Source organism: Puntigrus tetrazona, chromosome 1, assembly GCF_018831695.1.
Source record: "Puntigrus tetrazona isolate hp1 chromosome 1, ASM1883169v1, whole genome shotgun sequence".
Classification (NCBI taxonomy): Eukaryota; Metazoa; Chordata; class Actinopteri; order Cypriniformes; family Cyprinidae; genus Puntigrus; species Puntigrus tetrazona.
This window is the reverse complement of record NC_056699.1, coordinates 15329165-15344987: the sequence shown is the minus strand read 5'-3', so window position 1 is coordinate 15344987 and position 15823 is coordinate 15329165.

Below are 15823 nucleotides of genomic sequence, written 5' to 3'. Positions count from 1 at the left end.
TAGGGTGCTAACAGGGCGGCTGGGCGGGACCAGCGGGCTAACAGGACGGCTGGGCGGGACCAGCGGGTTAACAGGACGGCTGGGCGGGACCAGCGGGCTAACAGGACGGCTGGGCGGGACCAGCGGGCTAACAGGACGGCTGGGCGGGACCAGGAACTCAGGATACAAGGGAGGTGCCCAGTCTAAGTCCAAGTCCAAGTCCACATCATCCAGTTCCTCTTGTAGATCCAGCAGCCCCAGGTGGATGATCAGCTCATCCTCAGCCGATGTGCAGTGGGCGGAGCTCCATTCCGCGCTCTCGCTGTCAACGGCTCTCTCCCCTGCGGCAAGCTCTGATGCCCGCTCACGCACCTGGTCTGTCGCAATCGCCTCGGGTCCGGTGGCGCTTCACGGCTCTGTCGCTCTCCTCAGCGATGGTTCCGTGGTCGTCCCAGACTCAGCGATTGTGCCCTCCGTGGGCACAGGCCTGGCCTCCGCAACGCGGGGAGATGATGGGCTGGGTTCCGGAGTGGGGCTGGTGTCGTTGTCCTCCAGCGCAACCGTCATCGGCGAATTGCACGACACCAGCACCCACTCAATGTAAGTGGCGACGCTCTCTTGAGGGCCGTTCCCGGACAGCTTTGCTCGTGTGGTGGTGTTCAGTCCTCGGAAGTGAATCGAGCACAAAAAGCCGTCCGGGAAGCGCGAGTAGTTCGCGAGGGCGAGGAAGTCCTTAGTATAGCCCTCGAGAGAGCGATCCTCCTGCTCCAGCAGGAGGATGAGGAAATTTGGGTCGTTGTAGGGGGAATCCATGACACAAAAAACACAAAAAACAAAAGGGGAAATACGCCGCTTCACTTTTAGGGTCGGATCATCCTGTCACGATTTCCGTGGTTTCTTGGGAGAGAAAAGGAGCGCTCGAGACTCGAAATAAACTTAAACAGATTTAATCCAAAAACTGGCAAAAATAAATACAAAAAAGGCAGGCAGGCAGAACAAAAGCCACGAAAAAGACCTCAGGAACAAAAATCACTTCTGGACATTGACTACGAAACATTGTAAAGTTGATGATCCGACAACCGTGCACACGAAAACACAGGGCTTAAATACACAGGGAAATAAACTAAATTAACAAGACACGGCTGAAGACAATTACACAATTAAACACAAAGGGAAGACAGGGCACAGACGACACGTGGCACGAGACAAAAACAATAACAAAAGTCCAGAGGTGTGACACTTCCTTTCTGTCAGCAAAGGTGAGTAATCAAAATCAATGTTCATCTGTGGCTTTGCCAATTCTGTCAGGACTTGCGATGTGTCGCCCCTCTGAGGAGCCTCCATAACCTGTTGGACAGGGTAAATCTTGGCGTTTGTCTCATTTCTAATCAGCACAGGCACACTTAAGGAACATTTGCTGGTCAGGATGTGCAAACTTCTAGCGATAACCAAACTGCTTGGTAAGTTAGAGGATTCAGAAGACTGACTGCCAATTTTTCTGGGAAACTGTTTGCACGACCAACACCATCCAGCATTAAAATACCACATGCATGCATGTCTCAACACTGTCCCCTGCACTAGAGTCTCCGCACTCATCTACTTATGCCTGGCACTCAAAACTGTAAACACAGCTTAATAGCCCTTTAACACTGCGTTGATCTCAGTGTTGTCAGGATTTGTAATCTGCCATGCCTTATTTTTGCCACTTGATGGTGCCAATTTTCCTGTGTTTCTTTCTCTTAGCTAATTAGGTTTATTAGTCCCAGCCCTGTCTAGTTAGCTTCCCTATTTAAGTGGCTTTCTTTTTGTCATTTGTGCTTGGTTATTTTTGCTTGCTGGTGCCCTTTTGGTTCATGTGTAAGTTCTCTTGAATCATCTCTTTTTCTTTGAATTTTTGTCCCTATTTTTCTGTCTACTCTTGAGAGAAGTAGTTTGCCTTTTGGAGTAGTTTTTGTTTGGACTGTTTTGTGTTGCCCTGGAAATAAAATATATTCTTTTTTTTACTTTTGTGTCTCGCATTTTGGGTCCAACACTTCAGTGGAGAGTACCTTATTACGGCGCTAGAGACCCATGTTCAAGTCCCGGTTCTGACAAGTGTCTCCTTGAGCATGAATGTCATATAGAGCATCTAAGGAATTTGTTCCTGCCAAGATCTGTTGAACTACTACCATCAGGACCCACTAAGGCTAACGTGTCAATTTCCACCTCTTACCCTAAGAATTCTTTAGCAAAGGTCAATATTATTTCCACATACCCTAAATAGGGTACAGACTGCCCGTTGGCCCCCTCTACCTCCAACAACGCAATGGCTTCAACGAATGATCTGTTAAATATGCTTTGTGGGTTGAAGATGGTATTGTGTTCACTTGGAACCCAGTGTCTAATAAACAATTTGCCTGTATCAATGCACAACTGGGCAGTGCACTTTGTCCCAATTAATCTCTTTGGCAACCTTCATGACATTTTGCTTTCTGAACAAGTGCCAAAGAGTTTCTTTTTTGGATAAGGGCAATGAAGCTCACTCCCACTCTCTGCATGCCCTACTGCACAGAGAGCCTGAAGTTTGTCGCTTTTTGATCTTACTTGATGCTGCAAGTCCCATTGGGCAACACTTTCTGGCCACTCAGAAAGGGTTTGTGTCATTTTCACACTAAGCAACAATGTGCCCATCTTCGCCACAGAGAAAACAGTATCCAGGACGGTGTCGAGGTGAGTCTGTCTTATGCAGACAGTTGGGACGAAATCAAAATCAAAAGATCTGGATCTCAACTTTTCAAAATTTCCACTGAAATCTACAAGTTTGTGCATCTGGCTTTTCTGTGCTTCCATTTCAGCTTTTAACTCAGTTACCTACTTTCTTAACTCTGCAAGCTCTAAAGTACCTGAATCAGTGAGCAGCAAAATTCTAGGCACAGCTGATTCCACTCCTGCTCTTAATTTTAAGAGCTCTATTGTGCCCTTGCAATCAGCCTGTCTCGTTTTAGAGCCTACAATCTTCAGAGTAGCTACATGTGGGTAAACGCCTTAAGTTATGTTTTTCATCGAGTCACTTTCAACAGGTTTTTAATCTTCCATTTCAGTAACATGAGTGGACAACTGATGTGCCTTTGCCTTAATTGGTTAGGAGCTGAATTTGTTCATACCTAAATCCTCTTTGGAAAATTGCTTTATACTCTTTAGCCCTGTCAGACACAACTAGCTCAGAAAATTTGGTCAAAAAGGGATTGGTCTTCCTTTCCTCAAGATGCAGTCTAGCAAGCAACCGGTTGTCCCAACACCCTCTACAAAATTGCTTTATTAAGCTGTGGTCATGCTCAGTTTCTGAAATGCTTCCCCTCTGCACCGTAGCATTTAGCATGACTTGCAGGCGATGCAGGTAGCTAGAGGGTTTCTCTCCCTGATTTTGGAACAGAGTCATAAATTTGGCCAATATGTCATCGCCATCTTCAACATACCAATAAACATACTCCAATAAGTCCAATATAACACTAGATATGCTTGAGGGCTGATATGCTTCATGACATCAGTTGCCAGTGATGGTAAAATTGTCTCTTCACCTACTCCTTGTGACTGAGATGACAGCCGACTAGTTGGGGAATTTTTTGGGCAATCATTTACATTAACCAATGTGGCTATCAGTCCAGTTAAAGAGCTAACAGCGTTAAGCTTCTTAAGCTCCTTTTGAATTACGATCTCTAAAAGTTATCCACTAACTCTAGTCATTTCTTGCAGTTCTTTCAGATATTCCACAGTCACATTACCACCAGTCATCTTTGGGAAAACACTGCTCCAAGAGCTCACATAAAGGTGGTATCTGCATTGGAAATAGCAATGATTCATAATGGTAACAAGGGCATAATCATATCTCAACTATATTGAAACTCTACGATAGCTTGCCGATAAAATTCGGACTATCAATAAGCAAGGTTTGCCTTGCTATACCATAAAAACTCAGTCATGACTCAAGCTCTTGATCGGATTCTGATAGTGTTAATCTACTCACTAGATTAGCGTCAAGAAGGCTTACCTTCTCTCGTTTCACAATGTCTATAATTTTGCAGTAACTGCACTGTATGCACTATTTTGCACTAGTTTGAGAAGTTTCTATTGTTGTGCCTTCTTCTTCTTTTTCTTCTTCTGCTATCCGGGGCCAGGTCGTGGGGGCAACAGTCTAAGCAGAGACGCCCAGACTTCCCTCTCCCCAGACATTTCCTCCAGCTCTTCCGGGGGAACACCGAGGCGCTCCCAGGCCAGCCGAGAGACATAGTCCCTCGAGCGTGTTCTAGGTCTTCCCCGGGTCCTCCTCCCGATGGGACATGCCAGGAACACCTACATTGGGAGGCGTCCGGGAGGCATCTGGGACAGATGCCCGAGCCACCTCAGCTGGTCTCTCTTGATGTGGAGGAGCAACGGGTCTACTCTGAGCTCCTCCCGAGTGACTGAACTCCTCACCCTATCTCTAAGGGAGTGTCCAGCCACCCTACGGAGGAATCTCATTTCACTTGTATCCGGGATCTCATCCTTTCGGTCATGACCCAAAGCTCATGACCATAGGTGAGAGTAGGAACAAAGATCGACAGGTACAGACAGGACAACTACCGCATTACTGCAGAAGCTGCACCGATTCTTTTGTTGTGTGACACTTCAAATTCTCCTGGCTGGCTCGTCAAAATTTTGTAACCCTCTCTCTCTCTCTCTCTCTCTAACACAGACAAGAAGAAATTTTCTTTGAAAGTGTTCAATAAATGTATACCTCAATGTGGAAAATTAAAATACAATGCATTTCTCAAATTCTCAAACCAAATAAACTAAACAGAATTTTGAAAGTAATGCTTTTTGTTTTTTCTTTCTCACAGGTTTCAAAAACCAAGCGTACTCAATGGACTCAAAAGGTAATTATATAATCGCCCTTCTGTCATAAAGTTAATGTAAGTTAAATAGATTAACTTCTAATTAATTCTGTTCTCTTCTAGATTTTAGCTTCCCAGAAACGAAAAGAAAAAATAAATAATAAATTCAACGAAATAACCTGTTTAAATCTTTTAATGTTTTTCTTCCTTTTAAATTTACAATTGATTAATGAATAATTAGGGAAAAAAGCTATGAAGTACAAATAGATTCACACACACACTGTCACGTCTCTTGGACTCTTTGTTATTGTTTTTGTATCATGTCATGTGCTCTGTGTGCCCTGCATTCAATTGGCGAACCTCCCAACAAAATGAACTTCTGCTCACCCGCACTAACAGGGATTTTTCAAACCCTGCTGCTCTGTGTTTCACGGAAACCTGGCTAAATGACACCATTCCAGACAGCATATTAAGTCTGTTGGACTTTCAGCTGTTTAGAGCAGATTGCGTCACAGAATTTACGGGGAAATCGCGCGGCAGCGGGGTGTGCTTTTACATCAATGAAAGATGGTATACTTTAACTGTGTTAAAGAAGATGTGCTGTGCCGATGTAGAAGCACTCTTCATTAACTGTAATCCTTTCTATTCCCCACAGGAGTTTTGCTTGTTTATTTTGGTGTGTGTTTTCTGGTTTGGTTTTACAAAAACTTGCCTTTCTGAGACACAGAGACTGAGCAACAACACCCAGACTCTGTTTTAATCATTGTCGGAGACTTTAATGAAGCCAATCTCTCACATGAACTGCCAAAATTCAGACAGCACGTTACTTGTCCAACCAGAGACAGTAATATTCTGGATCACTGTTACACAGTAATAAATGATGCATATCACTCTGTCCAACTTTGGGGCTTTCTGATCACTGTTTGGTCTATCTCATACCGACCTACAGGCAAAAGTTGAAATCAGCTAAACCTGTACTTAGGACTGTAAAAAGATGGAATAACAAAGCAGAATGGGATTTACAAACCTGCTTCTCTCTCACTGATTGGACTGTCTTTGAAGCTGCTGACACAGATCTGAATGAGCTCACAGAAACAGTAACATCATGTATCAGTTTTTCTGAGGACATATGCATTCCTACCAGGACTTATTTAATTTGTTATTGTTATTGTTATTTATAACAATGACAAACCATGGTTCACTGCTAAACTCAGTCAGCCCCATGTTTACTCTCTTTTTGAAGTCCTTTTGTTCCTTTGGATATCCCTTCTCAGATTAATCTTATGGCATTTAAAGGTTTTGATTCACCTCCTTACATCTGTATAGAGCTAAATTTAAAGACAAACAACAACCCACTAACTTATGTACTGACAACAGCCAAACTGTTAGCGGCCCTATCAGCGTATGATTTTAGTCAAAGTACAGGCCTGGGAGACAAAACATTGATTCTGATGCTTTGTTACGTTGTCCTCATGGGACAATGAAAGACAAGGAATAGGTGAAAATCCCATCCTCTGGATTGAGAACTTTGTGTAAACTCCCAGGTCAGGACAAATCCGGTTGCCTGGCAAGTGTCTGCAGGATTGTCACATTAATAGGAGGATCTTCTATATAGTGTTGTATTACAAATTTATAAAAGGTTAAACACAGACTCCAATATAACAGTATATGCTGAATGTGTATTGTGATTTACATTCTAAGAGCAGGAAGCCCAAGCCCAGAGACAGTTATCTTTTGTCTTTCAGTTCTTGAACATCTGTTAGGTGTCCTAAATCAAGTGTGAATGCTAATCCTAAGGTACAACTGTGCCTTTTTGTTTCACCTATGCATTTGAATGACACCTGGATGCTAAATAGATCAAGGATCGGGAAAGTTCCTGTTCTGGGCTAAGTTTCTGATCGCATTTGCATACTTTTGTTTTACTGGTCTCCACCTCTGTGTACTCCTCCCCCTTTGAAACATATAAACGTCAACCTAACATGTTTCAGTTAGATTTTGTTTCTTGGAGATTTCTTGAAGATTTTCTTGGAGATTGCTTGACAATTTTCTTAAAGATTTCTTGAAGACTTCTTGCAGATGACTACAGCAACGAAATAAAAAACGAACTCCTGCTTTACCAAGAATCTCCTGGTCTCTTCTTAAAAAGAAGCTAAGTTTCTAAAAGAAAAGTACTGTTTCATCTAGTTTAGGCTCCTGTGCTTGTTGCTGCAAGCTGGGTTCTTTGCATCCTGCTGTGCTCTTTGTGGACATTAGTTCTACGTCAATCGCTATTGGATCTCTGTTGGCTCTCTGGAGGTTTCTCATACTTGGATTTGGGGGCAGCTTTTCAAGCCACTCTCCAGTAAAAATATTTTGTAATGCAATGTTCAGTAAACATTCTTTTGTAGTGCAATGCACAGGTATACATGTTATGTTATTGGGACTTTGTAGTAGAGAGTGTTTACATAAAGTGTGCATATAGTTCTTCAGCACAGAGAACCATTTATCTAGGTGTAGTGTTGGATTCAACCACGATGCAGGCCTGAATGCCCCCTGCTCTGATAAAGTTGATCGTTGCGTCAATCAAGAGAGTGAAAGAAGGCTATTTACTCACTGTCAGGCAGTTTCAGAGACTGCTGGGTCTGATGGCAGTCCAGTGTGATATTTTCTGGCCTGCTTAACATGAGACCCCTACAGTGGTGGCTCAAAACCAACACCAGTTTCACACTGCATGCATAAGCAGAGTATAAGCAGCGTGGAAGCGGTGCATATGCAGAGCAGGAGCAGTGCCTGTCGTTGGGCTTTCATAATGGCAGCATTTGTCACGTGTAGCTTAACTGCAGCTTGTACTGCAGTAGGTAACAGACGAGTATCTTATTTTTGGTGGTATTTTTCAGCGCTCTCCTTCAAATACTTTGCCATGTGCTATGAATTATGATATTGCTAGCATACCTAGCACCTCTGTCTGAAATAAATGTAAATAATGCAATATTATAGTTTACACATTAACTTGAGCCAAGTATTCAAGAGGTGTATACGAAAAACCCTGTCAGAAAATCTGTCTAACCTTTCTCACATTTTGCCATGTAGCAGAAGGCTTGTTGCATATGCTAGATTAAATAGTTTACATTACGTAATTCTTTTCTATAAATATGTATTTTCTGCCACCTCGCCTGGAGTTGTGGAGACTGTGGGTGTGGCCCCTGAGGGAGCACAGATCGCAGCTTCCGGTCTCTCAACTGAGATTGTTGAGACCATTCTCAGATCCAGAGCTCCTTCAGCGAAGAAAGCATATGCCCTGAAGTGGAAGTTCTTCACTTCATGGTGCAGAGTTTGCCAGCTAACTGCTGTTCAGAGTTCTGGAGTACTTGCAGGCTAGATTCTTTCCACTCACTGTTTGATGGGAAAACCAAAACACCAGTGTGATCTCGTGTCCGCATGTGGGACCTGCCAGTAGTGCTAGAGGCTCTGTGTAAACCACCTTTTGAACCCATGAAGGAGATTTTTTGATCGCAATCTCACATTCAAGATGGCGTTCTTGCTAGCAATCGCTTCTCTAAAAAGTGTGGATGACCTCCTATTTTTTTGGAGAGCTTTATAACACAGAGATAAGTTGCATTTGTGTATAATTGTATAATTTCATTTAGAAATAATGTAAGACAAGACTAGAACAACATGTATTAAGGACGACGATCGGACAAACTGAACTGAAACACACAGGGAATAACAAGACACACATGAAGACAATGATACAATTAACAGAGGAACGAAAGGTATGGCACACAGAACACATGTGACAAGCAAAACAACAACAAAAAGTCCAAAGACGTGACACAAATAAGTATGTCTGAAACCTCAGTATCCAGTAGGCGAGAAGTTCCCAGATGTCCTACTGCTTCTGCCCAGGTTCTTGAGAGCTCATCCAATGTATACTTTTCCCAAAGGTCCCAAAGGTCCATGGGAGACATTACATTATATCTATGATTTTGCTGTATTAAGTGGTGCCCGCAGAACAACATAGGCTTTATAGACAATTGGATTGTCTATAAATGAGTTTCTGGGGCAGACCTGACCTGTTGAAAAGAGATGGTCTTCATCCCTCCTGGGGTGGTGCCGCTCTTCTATCTAGAAATATGGCATATAGTCTTATAGCTCCAACATGACCAACTAGTGCCCAGGTCAGGAAGCAGACAGACCGGCTAAACCGACCGTCTGCTAGCTGCCTCACGTCACAGAAGGCAGTCAATTCTCAGCACATAGAGACTCTTTCACCTAGATATCACACTATAGAGACTGTGTCTGTTCCCCGAATTAGAATATGCAGAGAACGTCCAAACCTAATCAAAAGCAATAATTTAATTAATGTCCAACAAATTAAAACTACCTATAATTCAAATAAGCAAACGATAAAACTTGGCTCGCTCAATATTAGATCACTTTCCACAAAAGCACTTTATATATATATGATTTGATCAAAGATCAGAAGCTAGATTTGCTTTGTTTGACAGATACCTGGCTAAAATCAGATGAATATATTACTCTAAATGAATCCACCCCCCAAAATTATTTCTATAACAAAGAGCCACGTTTAAAAGGTAAAGGGGGAGGTGTTGCTACAATTTATAACAATATTCTTAGTACTTCTCAGAGGGCAGACTCATTTGAAGTATAACTTATTTGAAGTTTTGGTGCTGCATATAACATTATCTACAGAATCATGTGCTAGTGATAAATCTTCTGTCATGTTTATACTGGCTACTGTATACAGGCCACCAGGGCACAGCACAGATTTCATTAAAGAATTTGCTGATTTTCTAACTGAGTTAGTACTGGCCGCAGATAAAGTCTTAATTGTTGGCGATTTTAATATCCATGTTGATAATGAAAAAGACTCATTAGGATCAGCTTTCTTAGACATTCTGAACTCCGTTGGGGTTAGACAACACGTCTCTGGACCTACTCATTGTCGAACTCTACTCTACTCTACTCTGTCATACTCTAGATCTAATACTGTCACATGGAATGGATGTTAAAATGGTTGAAGTACTGCAGCAAAGTGATGACATTTCAGATCACTATCTAGTCTTGTGTGAACTCTGTATAGTTAAACCTGTAAACTCTGCACCTTATTACAAGTATGGTAGAACCATCACTTCCACCACAAAAGAAAGCTTACTAAATAACCTTCCTGACTTATCTCAATTCCTTAGCACATCCAATATGACGCAAAAACTTGATGATATAACAGAAACTATGCACTCTCTTTTTTCTAGCACTTTAGATACAGTTGCTCCTTTGCACTTAAAAAAGATAAAAGAAAACAATCTGACTCCATGGTATAATGAAAACACACGCACCCTAAAGAGAGCAGCCCGGAAAATGGAGCGCAGGTGGAGAAAAACTAAATTAGAAGTATTTCGTACTGCCTGGCGGGAGAGTATCCTGTCATACAGAAAAGCATTAAAAATTGCAAGATCTGCCTCTATGGCTGGGGCCTTACTACCCCTTCTCAAAAAATACTTGGGGAAAGTCTCACCCTTAACTGGTGTCTAGGAGCAAATAATGGTGTTCAGCCTGGAAGAGCAGGTTTAATGGGGCTCTGGAGGAGTGGGCTCTGGAGTGTTCTTTTGAGGAGTGGGTGCCAAGAAGGCACAAGCACTTGGTGGTACTCTAGAAGCGTGGCCCCTGGATAGCACTCTTAAAAAAGCAAGGAGACACTGGGGTGTTTGCCAAGCATGGAGACATGCAGGTGTTTTGCCAGCACAGAGATTTGGGGGTACCTACGAGGCATGAGGACTAGAGGCAACTCTGGAAGTATGGAATCACAGGGGTGCTCTGCTAGCATGGCCATTGTAGGGCACTCTGATAGTGTGGTCACACCGTGGTGCTTGGCAACCCCGGAGATAAGGGGATACTCTGACAGCACGAAGACTTGGGGGCACCTATGAGGTGCGAGCACTCCACTGATTGAGAACATGTAACTAGTAGATTGGACGGGAAACACAGTGGAGCACTTTAAATACAAGACATAATGAGAATAACTAAGGAGGGACAGCAATCACAATCAGAGGAAACAGAAACTGTGTCAAGAGAGGGAAGGAAACACAGGAAGACAGGAATGACACAAGTCTGACAATGCTTTAGATCATTGTTTCCCCACCATGTTCCTGAAGACCCACAACACTGCACATTTTGCATCTCTTCTTTGTCTGACACACCTGTCTCTACTAATAGGCTGATGAGTTAAATCAGGCATGTTTGATTAAGGAGACATAGAAAACATTGAGTTGGGGGGCCTTCAGGAACGTGGTTGGGAACCAGCGCTTTAGATGAATGTAAATAATGTACATTAACACATTTACATGGTGTAAGAAAACATAAGTTGTCTATTTAATTTGTCCATTAGTATTGTTGAAAAATTGGGCAACATTTGTGTTGGATTAAAGTGTCAATGGTCAACTCATCAGCAACTACCTTAACCTGTAAATGTAATATTGGTCAGATATATCACAGAATTGACTCATGTCTGGATGTTACAGGGACAGATGAGACCCGCAGGTGTTTATCTGGTGAAGAGTGACTGATGAAGGAATGGTGCCATCAAAGGCACTTAGTGAGTACACTACAGACATCAATAAAACATTAAATCTTAATTTGTTAATTATTTTAATTATTATAACATAGCTATTACAGCACATGATTCTTAATGGCTGTACGTTTGATGCAAAGCTATTGTGGTGGAGAAAAAACCCTAAATCAAAAATGCAAAGATAATTTTGTTTCTTCTAATACAGAAATATAATGACATTGTGCTGTTCACATTTGTGTTGTGTTTGTCCATATTTCCTGGATCTGAAATGTCTGCAGACTGCTGTAAGCAATAAAGATGTAGAAGTCCACAGCATCATCCTGGAAATGGTCCAGTGCTATGAATGAGACACTCCATCACTCCACCTGACCTTACTGTCTCATCTGGACCGGATGCTGCTGTGCTCTCTTTATCCTCAGTGAGCACAGACATCCAGTCAAGTTCTCCTGGTTTCTGTTCATACAACATTTCTAAAGTTTCAGAAGCTTCAAAAGTACTGTCAAATACTGTAATTTCATGAAGAATCTGAAAGTCAGGCTCCATTGACTGATGTTGAACGAACAGAAACCAGCAGAACAAACTTCACCAAAAAAACACACACTCACCCTGCTGAAAGAACCCTGCTGATGGTGATGACTGCAGCATTGACTGCAGATTGATCCAACAACCTGCTGCTTACCCGTTCACTGCACCACAAAAGTAATGACGCTTTATCATGGATTAGCATGTAATTATAAACATACGGAATTAAAATTGGCACGATATTGAATGCTGATAACATAAAATGTATTTTTTCACCCTGTGTAAATGTAATTTTTCTTGTGTAGAGCAGCACACAGATGTTTGGAGCAGACACAGCAGCAGCCCACAGACATTCTCCTGCTCTTAATCAAGATTGTGTGGTTCTCTGTGCACTCAGACAATGACAGACTCAGTGTATCTTTCCCATCCACGATCAGATTCCATCTGACTGCAGCACTGAGGGTTGTGATGGACAGCAGAGACAGGAGAAGTTGGACAGGGTGGTCAGCTGCAGAACTGGCACAGCTGTGTTGAGATGGCAGTAGATGTGTGTTCACCACCTATAAATACATGATTGATAGAACAATGTGTTTATTTATTGGCATGGTTCTTTTAATTTTTATCATATTTTACTCATTCATTCATGTTTCCAATTGCTGTCAGTAAATAAAATATATATGTTTTAATAAATATAACATTAACATTACTTGACTGAAAACTGAGATGTGTTCACATTGACTGCATACGCCTAATAGTCATTTTTTATGGCATAAAAAAAGCAAATTACATTTTGCTTGCTTTACTAAAACAATATAATTAATTATTGTTCAGTATTTATCATTATTGTTTATGAGTGTTGGGCTACCAATGCTTTATAGTGTAATCTTAATTTCCAAGTAGTAACACTTAAATATTTCAAGTATAACATTAAAATCAACTGTCTCCTCCAAAGTCAAGATCATTGAGCAGCTGATTCAACCTCTCTTTTGTGGAGATTTTACAAGCATTGCAAACGTGAAGGAAAACATACTGAAAGATACGTAAGGTAGAATTTTATTAATGCTATAATGTGCAACTGTCACTCTTTTTTTTTTATTATTATTATTAATTATTATTAATGCAGAACATACAAGCTTATATCATCATAGTCGTAATAATCATAATCATAATCATAATCATAATTAAAACAACAAAAATACACCTAAAATGTGTTGGCGTATACCATAGATTTCTTGGAAATTACTTTGTATATCTGCCATTTTGAAAGGATTGTGTTGCCTCTCCGCAATTGAGTTCAGAGCAGGATTTAGATTTTTTGCCTTGATTGTGAAAAAATTTCCCCATTGTTTTTCATTCATGCTGCATTGAGAATTGCGAAAGTAACTCTGATCATCTGCATTTGCCGCAAAGGGCGATCCTCTCAAAATGGCCAGATTCACATTCTCTATACTATAGTTCAGCAAAGCAAGCAGCTACAGGACATGTATGAAGCTGAGCAAAAAGCCAAGCACAGGAGGACACAGTCGCTGAGGGCACATCAGGAGGCAGAGAAAAAGAGATTTCAAGATATGTAACCTTAGCAGGAGGCAAATCAACACACGTTTACCCAGCTAGTGGCTACTCTCGCTAATGCGTTGTCTTCTGGTCAGTCACAGCATCCACCCTCGCAGCACCCAATCCATTTTGTTCCACCAGCTCCAATGAGTTCAACCCCTGCTAGTGTCTTATCCAGCCACCCAGGGCCCAACCACAGCAGCGCATGGCCCTGCAGCTAATGCAACCATATATGGTCAGACCAGGTGAAGAGGCTTCAAATTTTCACATGGCAACCTGCCTATGTCTGATGTACTGCATCAAGTGAATGCCAGTGAGCATTTCTACAAATTGTAGATTGCATAGTTGCACAGTAGTCTACCTCATACAGCATTATACAATCCAATTTATTTTAGAACTGTTCAAGTTGGGCTCATCATATGTTTGGTTGCATGACAACTTGCTGTGTTGCAAACTATCTTTTGAATTTTATTGTTTAGTGTTTTTATTTTGCAACATTTGTGAAATAATGAGCAAAGAAGGGACATTGTAGCATATAAATATTTCATCAACAAAGAACTTTTTTATTTTTGATGCCTTTTTTAAACTTTTTTCTAAAACTTTTTTAGATGCATGTGGTTACTGTTGATCTTCCTTCCTGCCTGCCTGCATGTTGATTTGCCCCTTTTGTGTAAGATTAAAACTGTTAAAAAAGTTATATCCTTGTCAAGTGCTCCTTCTTCCAGAACCACACCATGACAAATGCACAATATTCTGAAATTATTTGGATAACCCGAGAAATGTGTGCTTCATGTTACTTAAGAGGCATCTCAATCGACCTTTGAGATGCGCAAAGGCTCTCTCAACAGTCAACCTTGCCTGACTCAGGCGGTGGTTGAAGTTGATCTATTCAGCAGTCGCTCCTCTGCCTTCTCAGAATCAATCAATCAATTTTACTTATATACGGCTTTTAACAACACAGATTGTATCAAAGCACTGAACAGTATAAAATAGAAGAATACAATGATAGGGATGTATAATGACGAGAATGGCTTCATAAGCCAGGGAAGTAATGGATAGGCAGCATCACCTAAGATGGTAGGAGGCACATATACTTCCTCAAATATTTCAGTCCATTGTGGCAACAGTCTGCTGCTCTGGCTCTGTTTAAAAAGAGATGAAAGGGCAAAAACAAAAGCATCATGGACTCTTCTGGCTGTCCAATATTTATGTCTCAAAACTTCATCTTGTTGTCTACCACAGACTGAAGGACGACTGAATATTGGCCTTTCTGCTTAAAGTACTCTGCTGGTGTGTTAGGTGGAGCCTTGATAGGTATATAGGAGCCATCAATTCTATTGTTTTGATGTACAGGGGTTTCAGGATTATATTTATGTTTGTAGTGGCTTCTTGGACGATGAAGTAGGAAGTGGACATACCACCGCCAAAGAGGTGGGATTACTGACCTGTATTCTAGGTCCTCCACAGACAAATTGCTAAACGGATCTCTACAGAGAGTGGTCTTCTCTGTCTGGTGTGTTGGAGCTGGAGAATACCACATAAATGATTGAATGTGCTTTTTCTCATTCTGAAGTTCAGCAACCACTCTCTGTCATTCCATCATTGATCATACATTTAGACACATGTGAAAACTTGCAATCGCTTTTCTATATTTGCTGTTTATGTAAAGTTTCACTTTGTCTTTCTTTATGCCTAGTCCATCTTTTGCCCAGTGCCACTGTCAACCATAAAAGCATGCTCTCTCCACTGTAATGTCACTTTTTTGTCTTCACAAAATCCTTGTTACAACATGGTATAAATGACATCATCTCATCTAATGTTCTTAAGTGTCTTCATGTTGCGATAATAAGTGATATCAGAAAATCTATTAAATAAGAATAACTGCACTACAAAAACTATAAAATATTACGACCAAGATGGCGGCGCGTACACATCGCGAGGCTCAGCGTCTCTCCAGTTTCTGCAATTTTGCAGTATTTTACCTGCTCATTTCGGGTCTGTTCGTGCAGAACAGCAGTGCCTTTACATCGTACACCCGACATGAGCTTTTGGATATTGGTTCATCATTTTCAGACAGTTTTAACGGCAACCTTCAACTCGTCCCGGAGATCGTCAGAACAACCGAGGCTGAGCACTCTTCCCGGCCGGGCGGAAGTGCTCGAAGACGGCGGCGCGATCGTAAACAAAGGCCGGGGAAGCGCGGAGGGCTAAGAGCTAAGCTAAAGCTAACACCACATCGGCTCTCTTTACCCAGCATTTTCCTTGCCAATGTACGTTCACTGGCGAACAAAATGGACGAGATTCGACTCCGCATCAGAGACAACAAAAAGCTTCAGAACTGCAATGTCAT